This window comes from Vombatus ursinus, unplaced genomic scaffold (genome assembly GCF_900497805.2).
Source record: "Vombatus ursinus unplaced genomic scaffold, bare-nosed wombat genome assembly UNPS02014801.1, whole genome shotgun sequence".
In the NCBI taxonomy this organism is placed as follows: domain Eukaryota; kingdom Metazoa; phylum Chordata; class Mammalia; order Diprotodontia; family Vombatidae; genus Vombatus; species Vombatus ursinus.
The window spans coordinates 13,629,018-13,644,198 of NW_020954579.1; the positions used below are offsets into that span (position 1 = coordinate 13,629,018).

Below are 15,181 nucleotides of genomic sequence, written 5' to 3' on the forward strand. Positions count from 1 at the left end.
CGATAACACTAATATTGCCCACTTTGCTGTTGGTAACAGATGTTTAGGTGAAAAAGATTTAGGAACTTAAGAGTACTTATTATGAAACATGTTTTCAAATCATTTTATTTTTTAAGCATATATATCAAAGTATATACACATATAGTAAGCCTGTGGCCACATGCAGCTTCAACAGTAGAAAATACCTGTCAAAAGAAAAAATGGCAAGTCAAATAGCAGCCAACAAATGGTCACCACATAGAAGCTTCCTAACCCCAGCTCAGTGTTGCAGGTTTGTTCCATATAGAATCTACAAGGGTATATAAATGGCAGAGCAAAGACTGGACTTTTGTATGGGCATGACCCTCTAAGTAGAGTACATGGTATTAGAGTATTAGAATGTCACAAGACCTTCAAGGTTTGAGCCACCACTTAATAGTTAAATAATCTTGGATCTATTAATCTTCATTAGTTAAATAAGATAGTTCACTTTATGAGGAGACTGAGATTTGGAGTGGCAGACTCAAGTCTTACGTGAATTCAATTCCATTCCAGTGTCCGCATTTTCTTAAATGGGGTTAAGACTTGTACTACCCATCTCATAAAGTCATGAAGTGTCTTATAAATTGACACACTATATAAAAGTGATTTTAAAAATGTGAGGAAAGTTCCAGAACTACTTACAGTCTGCTTTTTTTTTTTTAAAATAGGGAATCTAGAACTGTTAAGTCACTCTCTTAAGATCATCCTACACTGAAGGAGATTTCCTTGAATATTTTCACTTACGGTAGTTATATCCTCACAATCATCTTGGTTTTAAAGGATAGGTTTTGATTACTTTGCAGGTCAGCTGTCAACCATCAATGAACCTTTCACGCAACCAAATGAAGCTTTTCTTTTATAGTCATCAATCTGTCATTTCACTGTTTGATTTCAGCCTGTAAGTTAATGGGGTTCACTCTCATGTCCACTAAACTATAATCCAAACACAAACCTTCTCCAGTGGTTGAGCCAAAAATGTGACATTAACTATAAAATGCCCACACATAAGCACTCTTTTCTTTTAGTGGAAAAGAATCCTTCTCTATCCAAGTTCAAAATAGGCATTTAAATGTAGAAAAGCCAAGAAGCTATCCAGCACCACCCCCACAACCTCCGTGCTCTGCCCAAAGATTCTTAGAAGGCTGCCTGAAAGATTGCCACATGCCAGACATGCCATTCAGAAAGGACCCTGAGCCAAACAGCTAGGCAACTGCCACTGGGTGCTATACCACCACCCTGTTGTTAAAAGTCAAAGTGCTGACTTCAAGGGAAGTAGCCAAGAAGATTAGTGGCCGGATGTAAAGATATTTCAGGGCACTGTATTCTTTAAACTGGCTTAAAATTTGACTTGTCTTCCCTAATAAAAGGGCATTCCTACAACAAAATTATTTAACCAATGTCTTTTCACTCTTGACTTTAGTGCTACTTCTAAGCAGAAAGTGCCAGATAGCAGTATTTAGGTTTTATCTTACTCAAAGAAAATGATATGTAGGTATGTCACAGCAAACAATGACAAAATTTAATCTGAAGGGTAGAATGAGGTAGGGTTTACAGAGAATGGGTTCCTAAGGTTAGCTAGAGCAGTGTTTGCTAAGACTGAGTAAGGACTCAAGAAAGCTAACCCCAAACTTCTAGTTCTGAGATCTCAAAGGAACTCGCCCCTCCCCATGTTCCAGGGTGTAGGACATTAACTTAATGCCTATTAACGAATAAGGGTGCTACTGCTTTTCCATTTCATATTAGTTTACCTCCACTCCACCTAAATTGATAATCAACCTGCCAGTCACCTGACCTCTCCAGCCTCTCTTCCCTACTCATCCTTTGAAGTCCAAAGCAAATGCTATCTACTTACCATAAAGTCCTTCCTGATTCACCTGGACAGTAAGGCCTTTCACCTCTGACCTCACGTAATATTTTATTGTACAACTCTAATTAACTCTATGACAGTGACCCATGTCTTACATCACTTTCTGACATTCTGTCCAGGAACAACATTCTACACAAAGTATGTGCTTAATGTCTGTTGAAATGACTAGTGAATGAATAAATACAATTTTAACCTACTGAATGGTACAAATACTTAGAGGATGATTTTTCAAACAATCCACTGGGGATTTCTTTAGCTGATTACAGTCCATATGATGTTTTTACATGAGTCATTCTGTTCATGCTATTCAAAGGAACAAGCAGTAGCTACTTTCATCTGGTTGAAGGTAGAAAGAGCAAATTGGGACTGAGGAGCAAAGAAGAAAAAACTCAAAACTGAGTACCTGGGCTGAATCTCTCAAGATTCTAAGATGTACATTTGAATTGGGTCTCCTGATTTAGGGCAAGAACATTAAAACCACAATGGGCAAGCAGACTGTACACAATGAACAAGAATCAAAACAGTATATTTTATTCTAAATCTTGAATCCTCACAAAAAGGTGAACTTCATAATTTACATATTAACAGACTACTGCAGCACCAACCTACTAAGCCTCAGAAGTGATTTGCTTTCCCCTCACTTAAGTTTTCAGACAGGGATAACAAAACATCATTGGCTTTTCGAGCTTCCTGGGGACAAAACATTGAATTCTCATGTTTCAACTTGCCTTTAGGCAAAACAGATTATGACCCAGTCATAATATAAACCCACTATTGTGTAGTGTAGTCCTTACTGATAATCTGTGGGGCACCAAGCTTCAATATTTTTCAATAGTGTTTACCTGCTTTAGGGTAGAGAACAAGTTTTCTACTTCTCTCCTAGCATAGATACGCTTCTACTTTCAGTGATATTCTAAAGTCTTCCAGCTATAGGAGTAAAAAGGATCCTCAAATCATAAGCTTCTTTTCCCATCAGCTGAGGCAGACTGTACCCTACAAAAAAATTAACACAATAAAACACTCATCTAAGTCAACTCTTAAATCAATAAATCCCATTCTTTTCAAATACAGTATTTTAAAAGCAAGCCAAGCTTCAGGAAGTTCTCATTCCACATTTTTCTTTTTCAGACAGGGATAACTTCATAACATCACCACCTCAGCTCTCATCAATTCATCAACCTCTAGTACAGGGGTTCTTAACCTTCAGTCTGTGAACTTCCTTTTCTAAGTTTGATCACTTTCAATATAATTGGCTTCCTTTGCAATCCTATGCATTTTAAAACTTTTTTTCTGAGAAGACCATAGGCCTCAGATTATGAAAAAAGATCCATGACACTAAAAAGGCTAAAAAACCCTCCTCCAGAACAAAAGCACTTTTTAATATAACTAGTCAAAGACTCTTTTTATTAACATACCCATATTGTTTTTTCCTCACATTAACACTATAAGGTAGACAGACTGAGTACCAGGTATTGTTATCACTCATTCTACAGAAAATAGTAATTATTTGCTCAGTCCTATTATTTTAATAGATGTCAATCTAACGTGTCCTAGGAATGCATACTAGAATTGCTTTTCTTCTTCCCCCTCAAGTCATTTTGTAATGTATATATGACTAATTTGCTGGGTCTTTTATTACGTCAAGTAGCATAACAGCTAGTTGTCAATTAAATATACAAGACAAAAACAAAAACCAGCCAGGCAAATGAATTGTTTTGCAAACACCCCAAAAATTAGGACAAGAAAGCTAAGTACAAGTGTTGAGAAAACACTAAGTAATGAAATCATTTTGTGTTTTCAGGTCAGTCTATGTGAAAAGAAAAAAAAAGGGGGGGGTGTCATACCCTAAAGAGAGAGAAGGGAACTGGGACCAAGGAATTAGAGGGAGTCACACCCTAAAGAGAGGGGATAGGGTGTCATTGAAAAGCATTCTTATAGAGGACTGGGTATGTGTTTGCAGTGGCAGATAGGAACCTCTCTGTGGACTAGGGGGTTGTCTTCTCTAACTGTGTCCCCACCATAAACAGTTTTCCAACCCAGGAGATTCATGAGTTACTGGGAGTAATAGTTCTTTCACTCTTTTTCTATATAGCACTTAGTCTCCTATAGGAAATAAACCCAATGTTTTGATAAGGTCACAAAATCAGAGGTGGAATGGATTCTTTGAAAACATCTAGCATGACCTTTTATTAACATAACAAAACTAGTTAATGAGAGAACTAGACTAGAAAACCCAGGGCTACCAAATTTTTATCCAATATTTCACAAGGACTCCATGCCATTATTTATTAACGGCTAAACTGGCCAATAACAAAACTAAAACTTAAAGGAACCTACGCCATACTTCAAGACAATTTTAAATACTTACTCTTTGAAGGTGGAAGTTAGAAGATCCAACAATCTTAACATTTCCAAGAAGACTTTTTCATCTGCTTTTTTTCAGGGTCCAAAAGCAGACAGCATCTGGCATCCCAAAAGATATATACATAAGAATATTCAAACAAATATTCAAGTCGTGTTTACTCTTGAATTAAGTTTGCAGAGCTGGGCCTCAGCAGGACAGAATCCACACAAAAACTGCCGTTCAGACAGGGATAACTTTATAATCATCACTAGCTCAGCTCTCACAAAATTTTCTAATACCCAGGCCAAACCAAGTCAGGTTTTCCAAGTACTCCTTACCATCTGCTAGCTTTATGGCAGAAGGCGTATATACAACACTAGCATGGACCCTGAGAAATTCCTGGTCCTCTTTGGTGGCAAGGATCATTATGATAAAAAAAATTAGAGCAAGAAGCAAACCCAGATCATATAGTCCAACTTGTTCATTTTACAGGTAAGGAAACTGAGGGGCAGAGAGGTTGAGGCTGTGATTTGTGCAAAGTTCACACAAGTAGAAAGTGGGAGTACAGGTGCTTTGACTCTAAATGTATCCCTCTCTTCACTGCACTTGCCATGTAGGACCTTCTAATACTTTTGTGCATATAGTTTTTCCTTTTGTTTGAGGATAAGAAAAATGATGAAGTCAGATTTCTGACTGCCAGCAAACAGACTGGAGGATTTATTGCCAGGCAAAATCTGTGAGCCAAGTGCCCTATCTAAACTTTGCTTCCCCACCTCCTAAACAATGTTCTAGATATGTTAGGTGTCTTCTGTTAGTTGAACCCTTGGCTGGGAGGCAAGTATGGCAAAGTAGTTAGAGGGCTGGATCCCTAATCAAGAAAACTTAAATCTTTACAAGCTGTGTGACCCATGGGCAAGCCCCTTAAACTCTGAACTTCAGTTTCCTCATTTCTAAAACTAGAGGACTTTTGTGCTCCTTTATTTCTTTTCTTTTATAATTAATTAATTAATTTTTCATTTCCAACATTCACTTCTATAAGAGTTTGAGTTTTAAATTTTCAGTCCCCCTCCTCCTCCCCCCTCCCCACCATGGCATGCAATCTGATACAGGTTCTACTTATACACTCATAGTAAACATTTTCACATTAGTCACGATGTAAAGAAGAATTAGAACTAAGGGGAGAAACCACGAGAAAGAAACAAAACAAAACAACAAAAGAAAGGAGAGCAAATAGTATGCTTCCATCGGCATTCAGACTCCAAAGTTCTTTCTCTGGATGTGATTATGTGCTCATTTATTTCTAAAACCCCTTCCAGTTCTAAACATATACTCCTATGATCCTCATCCATTTTTACATAGACTCAATCCCATCACCACCATTTAGAGAAAACAACACTACCGTTTTCTGCTCTTCCATTTCTCAGTTTCAAAGGCCAATCAATCCCTTCTGGCATCAACGTGGCCTCCATTTTTCCCAAAGCAAATGAAAAGCCTGTGGATGACAAATAGGTTACTGATAGGAGGTTGGGAAGGAACCTAGGATAGGTTTAGGGGTGGGGACGACGGGGGAAGTAAGTTAAGAACTATTCTTGGGGCAGCTAGGTGGGGCAGTGGATAGAGCACTGGCCTTGGAGTCAGGAGGACCTCAGTTCAAATCCGCCTCAGACACATTACACTCACTAGCTGTGTGACCTTGGGCAAGTCACTTAACCCCGACTGCCTCACAAAAAAAAAAAAATTCTAATATTCCCATATTAGCTTCCTAATGCACACTCAGCGGATGCTCCTGCCCAAGGTGCCGATTAAGTCGGAGGTCACGGGGCCCGGAAAGGGCCGAGGGTTTCCCGGGGGGCCCTAAGGAGGCATTGGTCATTCGTACATCAAGCATTTATTAAGCGCTCCCCACAAGCTAAGCAGAGTGTAATCGCAGTGATATAAAGGCAAAAACAGAAAAACAGGCCCTGACCTAAAGGAGGTTAGAAGCTAACGAAGCAGACAATTTGCAAATAACCCCGGACGCCCATATGGAGCACAGCCAGTGCAAAAGCACCAACACGGGCGATGGGCTATCGCCTGGGAGGGTCAAGGGATGCCAGAGGGCCCGGGCTGACACGAGGAGCCTCTCCGAGCCTTGCCTTGGCTTTCTTCTAGGCGCCTGCACCCACTGCTCCCTCATGGAGCCCAGCATACCCACCAAGGCCCGCCGCATAGGCCGCCTCACTGGGGTAGGCTACGACACGCCAGCCACGTCCACGCCGTCCTAACCAGCAAAAGGCCGGAAACCGAAAGGACACGGGCCTGCCGTGATCTCGCAAGTCTTCTCCACCACTCTCGAGGGAAGTGTCGCGAGGCTGGCAAAGGACTATGGGAAATGTAGTCAGGAGAGACCCGTCGCGTGGCGAGCGGAGGAAGCTCTTTTCTAGGACGTGTAGGTATGTACTCCTCTTGAGAGGAAGTGATATAGGAATACGTACGTTGATAGCCCGTCTAGAAAGATCAGCTCTCTCACTTTTTGAGGCTGCTCTAGAGGGCATACCTTCCAAGCCTACTACTCATCCTGTGCGATTCTTACCCATGTTTTCGCATAAGCCATGGATAGAGTGCTGGACTGGAGTCAGGAAAATATGAATTCAAATGTAGCCTCAGATACTTTACTAGCCATGTGACCCTGACCAAGTCTGGGCATCCCTGTCTGCCTCAGTCTCCCCATCAGTAAAAATGGAGCTAATAACACTTAACCTTCCAGGGTTGTTGGGAAAATAAAATTAGATAATATATGCCAAGCCCTTTGCAAACTTTAAAGGGCTAAAGAAAGCCAACACTTATTGTTTTATCATAATAATGGCTTTTATTGTTAATGCTAGCTAGTATTTATGTAGTGGTTTAAGGTTTGCCGAGTGCTTTATAAACATCTCATTTTATCTTCACAACCACTCTGGGAGATAGGTGATATTGTTGTCCTCATTTTAAATTTTTAAAATTAATTTATTATTTTGGGGTTGTGATCCACAGTTTAAGAAGTACTGAAGGGGTTGAGAGTGAAAAAAGTTTAAGAAGCCCTGATCTACAGAATATTGTATTCCAAGATCTACAGTCCTGTCACATAGTAGCTACTAGGTCTTGTGTAGTAGGATTGTAGTATGCTTGTGTAGCTCCATGATGTTTAAATTGTTTTTTTTCTTGTTGCTTCCAATATTTTTTCCTTATTGTGGGAGCTTGAAACTTGGCTATGATATTCTGTAAGTTTTCCTCCTGGGATCTCTTTCAGGTAGTAATCAATGGAGTTTTTCTATTTCTGCTTTACTTTCTTGTTCTAGAACTTCAGGGCAATTTCCCATGATAATTACCTGTAATATTGCATCAAGATTCTTTTATTTATCATAATTTTCAGGTAGACTTGACTATTCTTATATGATTTCCCCTTGATCTGTTTTCCAGATCAGTTATTTTTCTGATGAGATGTTTCACTTTCTCTTCTATTTTTTTTGTTCTTTTGATTTTGTTTTGATTTCTTAGTGTCTTAGAATGTCATTAGCTTATAGTTAAAATAATATTAGGAATTATTTTCTTCCTTAAGTTTTTGCTTCTCTATTTCAAGTTGGTTGACTTTCATAATTTTCTTGATTTTCTTGGATTGCTCTTATTTTTTTCCTAATTTTTACTCAATCTCTCTTATTTGATTTTTAAAGTCCTTTTTAAGTTCTTTCAAGAACTCTTTTTGTGCTTGAGACCATTTGACATTTCTTGATGAAAAGGAGTGGCTTTTTTAGCTCCATAATCTTCCTCTGAATATGAACCCAGATCTTCTCCATTCCCACAGTAACTGCCTATGGTTGAGTTCCTTCTCCTTTGCTTACTCATTTTTGTTTATTCATTTTTTGTTTTATTTTGTTTTTAGCAGCTATTAGTATAAATTAAGTTATAGTCCCAAAGTGTGGGAATGATGCCCCAAGTCTCGGGTCCTTCTTATTGTTATCTTCTGAGTTCTATCTTGGTGCCCAACCTTAGGCTCTCCCCTCCACTCCTAAGCCACAGCAAGAGCCCCCAGCCACACTGTCACACAAATACTATTGTTTCCTGTGGCCCTTCCAGTGGCTGCAAACTACAGCTGTCCTCTCTGCTCTGGAACTGAAACCAGGCACTCTACTCTCCTGCAAGTACCCACAATCAACAGAGTCCCCACCCCTCACTACTGCACTCACCAGGTGTGTGCTAGCTCCTTCTTTCCTGCAGCCACAGCCTGGAATATGTCTGGTCAGCACAGCTGTTCCTGGTGTCCCTCGACAGTGGAAGGTCCTTCAATATTCTCCTACTTAGCCCTCAGACCCCCACACTGTCTGCAAAATGAAAGTTTCTAAGGCTGATGCTGCCTCCCAACCCAGCTGCCCCCAGGACTTCTTGTTTGTTGATTCTGCAGAGTCAGTCTGGAGGTGTTTGTACTTTACTCAAGCCAAACCTCCACCCCTGGAGGTCGGATCTGTCCTGGGGTCTTCTCAAATTGTCTTAGGAGGACAACTGCTTTATCCTGTGTTTATTTCTGCTGCTCTGAGGTGATGTTCTGTCTTTTTTTTTTTTTTGGTGGAGGAAATTTGGAGAGCCAAAAGTTTTCTGAACCTTCTCCACCATCTTCCCAGAAGCCTCTATCATTTATTTTTAACATTCTTTTTTTTTTTGATTTTGAGTTCCAGATTCTCTCCCTCTCTTTCACCCCTCTCCCACCCACTGAGAAGACAAACAGTACAATATCAATTATACATGTGAAATCATGGAAAATATTTCCATATTAGCCATATCACAAATAACAACAACAATAATAATGGAAGTGAAGAAATCATACTTCAGTTTGCACTCAGAGTTCCCTTCTCTCACCTCAGTGATGAAGACCTTTTCTGTCAACCTTCTAAGTTGTCTTGGCCTGGAAAATTCTTCCACCCCATCCTTTTGTTGGTTCTGCTGCACCAGAATTCATTTTGTGATGTTATTTTAAAGTTGTTTAGAGGAGAATTTGGAAGAACTCAGTTGAGTGTTTGTCTTTACTCTATCATCTTGGCTGTACCCCTTAAGAGACTCTTTTCAATTCTTGAAGGGAATAGCTCAGAAAGGAATGAATAACCATCATTGAAGGTTGTGATTTTTTTGTAAAGCGACTATTCTGAAATACTAACCCTAAACTGTATTTAACCCGAAACTAGGTTTTTTCAAGATTTCTATAAAGGTTATCTCACACTATCTTGAAGTAGAGAGAGATAGAAGGACATGGTAATACCCTTTTGGCCATTTCTTTTTCTAGACGTGCTTAGGTTTAATATAATGTTAAATTCATTCAGTAAACATTTTTTAATAGCCTACTATGTGCAGGCACTGTGCAAAGTGCTGGGTGTACAAAAAGAGACAAAAGACAGTCTTTGCCCTCACGGATCTTATAATCTAGTTTAACTAAATAAAAATTGTTTCTGGCAGACTTGTGCCTAAAATACAGGATAGAATATTAATGTTTTTCCTCAATGGTAGTCTATCCAAAAGAACATTGAGGACTTTCTCCTAGGTAATTTAACAGTAAATTGGTACCAATTCTGCCCTGCAGTATATTAACTGGTTCATTTTTTCTGGTCATATATCTCTTTAAATATCCTTTGCATTGCTTCTTCTGCACGATTCATCACTCATAACATGATGCAACTTATTTATGTCTGCCATATATTTCTCCACTGCCTTTTTGTAAGACACACATTTGATTCATTGGAAATTATAGTATTTCCAAGATTTGTGTCCATAGAGCATCACTGGAATAATATTGGTTTTTTAAAAGATGGGTTTTTGTTGTAGGGAAAAGCTTGGAGTTATTGAAATCACTGCTCAGTTTCCTAAATGTATACTGCTGTCTTCCTCCTATTCAATTTTGGGCCTGCCATGTGCAGTATCTGTCCTGATGGATCAGTTCAGGGGGCTTTCTATCCATGCATATTATAATCCAGACCAGTGGCTCTCAAAGAGTGATCCAGGGACATATCCCCAACGTCTGTGAGGTCAAAATTATTGTCATAATAATACAAAGACATTCAGATGTCTAATATAGCAAGTATCAATAAACATAACCCAATAAATAAACACTCTTTGGTCAGGGTCCTCAATAATTTTTTTTTATAATTTTTTTTTTTTTTTGGTGAGGCAATCAGGGTTAAGTGACTTGCCCAGGGTCACACAGCTAGTAAGTGTCATGTGTCTGAGACTGGATTTGAACTCACATCCTCCTGACTCCAAGGCTGGAGCTCTATCCACTGCATCACCTAGCTGTCCCTAGTCCTCAATAATTTTTAAGAATGTAAAGGAATCTTGAGACCCAAAAGTTAGAGAATCTCTCGTCTAGAAAATAGATATTCATTGTCCATTTGGTTTTCCTGTGTAGAATGTTATAAATTCCTTTGAGTGACTATAGATCTCATTTACCAAATTCTGAAACACTATGTCATCCACAAAGAGGAGGTTATGGAGCACCTTACTGTCCGTTACCATTCCATATATGGAATCTCTGTTTATTTTAGATACCATGCAGGCTGTCCTTCATTAATAATGGCAAACAACATAGTGAGTGCATATGTCTCCCTATTTTATGCCTTATTTGACATTAATAATCAAAAGTTTACTAAAAAATTCCATTTTAGCCCCTCTTTTTAACTCTGTATGAATCCTTATATTTCATGTATTGCTCATAAACAATAAGTTGTTAGGTTATGCTTCCAACCCATTCTGTCAGCCTCTTTCATTTTATCAGTTGATTGCATTCATATTCATCATTATGATTGTTAAGCATTTTCTCCTCCATCATATCCCGTTGTAATGTTTCTTCTTTTAACCCTCCACCCCCCTACTATACAATGAAAAAGAAAGTAGGGAAAATAAAAGTATAGGATCAACACTAGTAACTTATAATTGGAGTGCTCTGATCCTACTCAGCCTTTTTTGTTTTTACTCAACCCAGACCCAGATCACTGGGTCTTACCTTTCTTCTTTCTCTCCTTTTAATTTCTCCTTTATAATCAGACCTTCATAGTTGACTTTTTTGTTTGTGATTATTTCCTCCCCAACTCTTTTTCTCTTAAATCCTCTTTCCCCTCCCTATCCCTGAATATTCCCATTGGTTATAAAGCAGGTCAATATCAAGCTGTGTATGTGTATATATGTTCTATCTTTTTTTACCAGGTTCAGATAAAACTGAGTATCTTCCTTTTATTTCAACTTAGATGTTTTTATATTCTACTGACATGCACCAAATATGAGAAATAGCAGTTTTCTCCCTCATTTATTCCCTAAAATATTTTGTCTTCCCTTCCTTTTCTTTATTTTCTTAAAGCAAACAGAACAGCACACAATAATACTCATTCTCTGAGTTTATTTTTAATTATTCCCTCTTTGCCCCTTAAAGACAATGGAATTCTGAAAGGACAATGGGCTTTTCCAAGAGCATACTGTGAAATGTTTAAGAAGGGCTAGCTCTGTGGCACACTGGATTGAGCACCAGCCCTAGAGTCAGGAGGACCTGAGTTCAAATCTGGCCTCAGACACTTGACACTTATTAGCTATGTGACCCTGGGGAAGTCACTTCACCCCATTGCCTCACAAAAAAAAAAAAAAAAAAGAACTGACTTTCTGGTATGTATGTATATACATATATATATAATATATCCATAAACATTCATATATGTGTATATATACATAGATGTGTATATATATTCAGGACATTTTTAAGTTTAATCTAAATTATGAATATGTTCTCCATTGCTTTCTTAAGTCTAGAAATCAACAAAACAATAAATTGAGCCCTGATTTGTAATGTTTGTTCATTTCCAAGGTGTAAATATTGACACTAAAAGTCTGTATGATCTGGTTCCAGCCCACCCCTGGTTCTTACCCTATTAGTATGTCAGCACTTGACCAACAGTTAGCTTTTTCAAATTACTCAAGTGAATTTGCCTTTATAAGTTTTTCTTGTCCCTTTTATTTGGTTTTTATAAACTTTATCCAATTTTGGTTTTCTCAGCAAGACTATTTGAAAGTCTTCTATCCTATTAAAGGTCCATTCTCCCCAACCTCCTATAGAATTATATCCAGTTTTGTAGGAAACATTATTCTTGATGGCAAATCTTTTTCTTTTTGTTATATCATAATCCAAAATTTTCTTTCAATGAAACTAATTGCTACATAGTCTTGTATGATCCTGACTGTGGTAACTTGGTACTTGATCTTTTTTTTCTTTGCCACTTGAAGCATTTTTTATTTGACCTGAAAGCTCTGGAGCTTGGTTATGACATATCTAGATGTGGTTAGTTTGAATTTCTTTTGAGGGGGGTAACTTGTGAATTCGTTCTATTTTTATTTTGCCCTCTAGTTCTCATAGTCTGAGGCAACTTTCTTTTATCATTTCTTGAAATATGGTATCTACAGTTTTTGTTTGTTCATGGTTTTCAGGAAGTCCAAATGATTCTTAAATTATTTCACATTATCCTTTTTACCTAAGTCAGTTTTTCCTTCTTTTTTTTTTTACTCTCCTTTTTAGAGTCTTGGATCATGAGCCTTTATCTTTTCTCTGAATTCTTTGAAATCTATTCTTCTTGTGGCATTTGAAAAGGTTTAAGAGACATAATTTCTGGGTAATTCAATCATTTTATTAATAATGCCAGCATTTTAATAAAACAATGGTCATTTGGCCATCTCTCTCTTAGGCCAAAGACAATCATGACGGTGGGCTCACAACTTATATGTTCTTTTGGAAGAGGAGTGTTCAAAAGGATGGCAATCAACTCTGATTGGTTAACAATTAATGAGAGAATGAATATTACAGTTAGGAGCTGGACTTGAACTTTGATTATGTCATCCTAAATTTCACACTTCCCCCCACCCCCCCACCCCCACTCCAAGCCTTGGGCAATCTATTCAAAGAATTTATGCCCCACCCAAGCCATAGCAGAATACAATGGTTGCCCCACCTGGGTGGTGTCTAGATAGAGGAGATTAGTTAAACCTTCAGAGACTGAGGTCTTGAAATGAGAATTAAGAAAAGGGAGAAATCTGAATCTCCCCAAATCATTGTTAATTAATAATCATTTCTCTAGCCCTAAAGTCTAGAGCATAAACCAAGCTGTTTCTAATGCATTTAGGATTATAGATCCAGAGCTGAAAAGAATCTAAGAGGTCATCTAATCCAGTCCCATCATTTCACAGATGAGGAGGCCCAATTAAAAGATTTGCCCAAGATTATATAGATAGGAAGAGGCAGTCGGGGTTTGAATCTAAATCACTTGACTCCAGTTTCAATGTTCTATCCTGTCCAGCATACTATCTCTCAATTAAGAATATTTTCTCCCTATCACCACATTGCTAGACTGCACTGTCTCTTGTTCCCTAGGTTCCTGTCATTTCCACTTCACCATCCAGTTCCTTTGTTTTTACTCAGAATCAGATCCAGAATGTGCCTTTTGTTTCCCAGAAAGGATCCCATCCTCAGGTCTACTTTTAATCCAGTCTTCTCATTTTCAAAATAGTAGCAACTGCAACATCTCTGTGAAATGCTAAATTCTGTCTTGTGTCTCACGCACAAAGGAGCACATTAAATACCATTGAACCAGAAGGATATGGTTACAAGAGAGAGGTAACATTTTTTGGGTATATCAGAGGCCTTCCCATATACCAGGCTATGAATTGCCCTTCCTATGTCCAGTAGACTAATTGCATGCTTTGGGACCTACTTACGATTATGTGGTGGTCAAGCGTTGAGAGGTTATGGCATTTTGGTATGATGTAGCCCATCTGGTATGACTTATAAGTGGTCCATTGGCCCTCTCCCTATTCTATGACAGCGATAGGGAAGTGGTGCTACAGCAGTTCAGAGAAGAGACAGCTTCCATCTCATCCACCTTGCCTTTGACTCTCAAAGGGCATCCTGCAAATTTGGCACTTTAAAGGGAGTGGGAAAAAGTTGGCCTTTCTTGATCACAGCATAATGGCAACTGTGCTCACTTGGCAGCTAATGCCGGGGGACTCAACTAGGAGAGTTTGTACTTCGATCCCTGATTTCCTTTTCCTGTTTTGTGTTTTGTTTCACAAGTAGGTGACCAAGCGGCAATCTGGAGATGGATATGCCTACGCTTTGAGGTGACCCGATGAATTCGAAGGTGTCCATGTGTGGCAGCAGCATCAACCACAAAAACAGCAGTGGCTGACAGCAGGGGAAGTTTCTATGTCAGATAAGATGGTCACTGATAGGAAAATGGACTCAAGCCTGACCATTTTACCAGCAGACCTTTAAATGGAGTTGGTTAGACAGTGATGAGCCAAGGTTAAATGTAAAATGCCCAGTTAACAGTCCTGCAAGTTGCTTTATGTTCTGATGAGGTTTAAGCATTAGTCGCCAAGCAGATTGTAACATTGTAACAGATTCTAAGTCATAAATTGAGTTATATTACCTTCTTTAAGGTGTGTTTTTTTTGGGGGGGAGGGGGCATGAAATACACCACTTGTGAATATCTTATGTTTGATATTTCTTATGGTATGTAGAAATTAGTTACCTATTCCATAACCAATTCATGTTCTACATTCAATATCTTTTTCTACTTCTCTTTTGTGGGGAGATACCAGGATGGGATGCTTAATGAGAGGAAGACTTTGAGAAGTGGGAACCTAACCCATCTCATTGGAAGTAGGCTTCCCCCAGGGCTGAACCCAATCCAGCTACATGCCTTGGTGCAGAACAAAGAGTGGGCTCAGCCTCAGCTGGTGATCCAGCAACACTTCCTCAAAGTTAGATAGGGAAGGACAGCAAGAAAGGCATTGTAATAGGAAAGACAGAGTATTGTTTAGATAGGAATTATTGCTTGGACAGGAGGAGAAAAAAGACCGTAGACAGCAATTAAGAAAGAATAAAACTTGTAGCCAGTGTTGTTCAGGATACCTCT

At 38.7% G+C, this 15,181-nt stretch overlaps 1 long non-coding RNA gene and 1 other non-coding gene across 2 annotated transcripts; both read right to left on the reverse strand.

Annotated features, from left to right (window-relative positions):
- Positions 1 to 76: 76 nt before the first annotated feature.
- Positions 77 to 6,514, reverse strand: LOC114050741. Its single transcript, XR_003570072.1, has 5 exons — positions 6,427 to 6,514; positions 5,632 to 5,724; positions 4,257 to 4,351; positions 2,731 to 2,881; positions 77 to 185 (listed from the first exon to the last, which is right to left on the reverse strand). It is a non-coding gene; the product is annotated as an uncharacterized LOC114050741 (long non-coding RNA).
- LOC114051205 lies at positions 4,433 to 4,509 on the reverse strand. Its single transcript, XR_003570121.1, has one exon. It is a non-coding gene; the product is annotated as a small nucleolar RNA R38 (small nucleolar RNA).
- Positions 6,515 to 15,181: the final 8,667 nt, after the last annotated feature.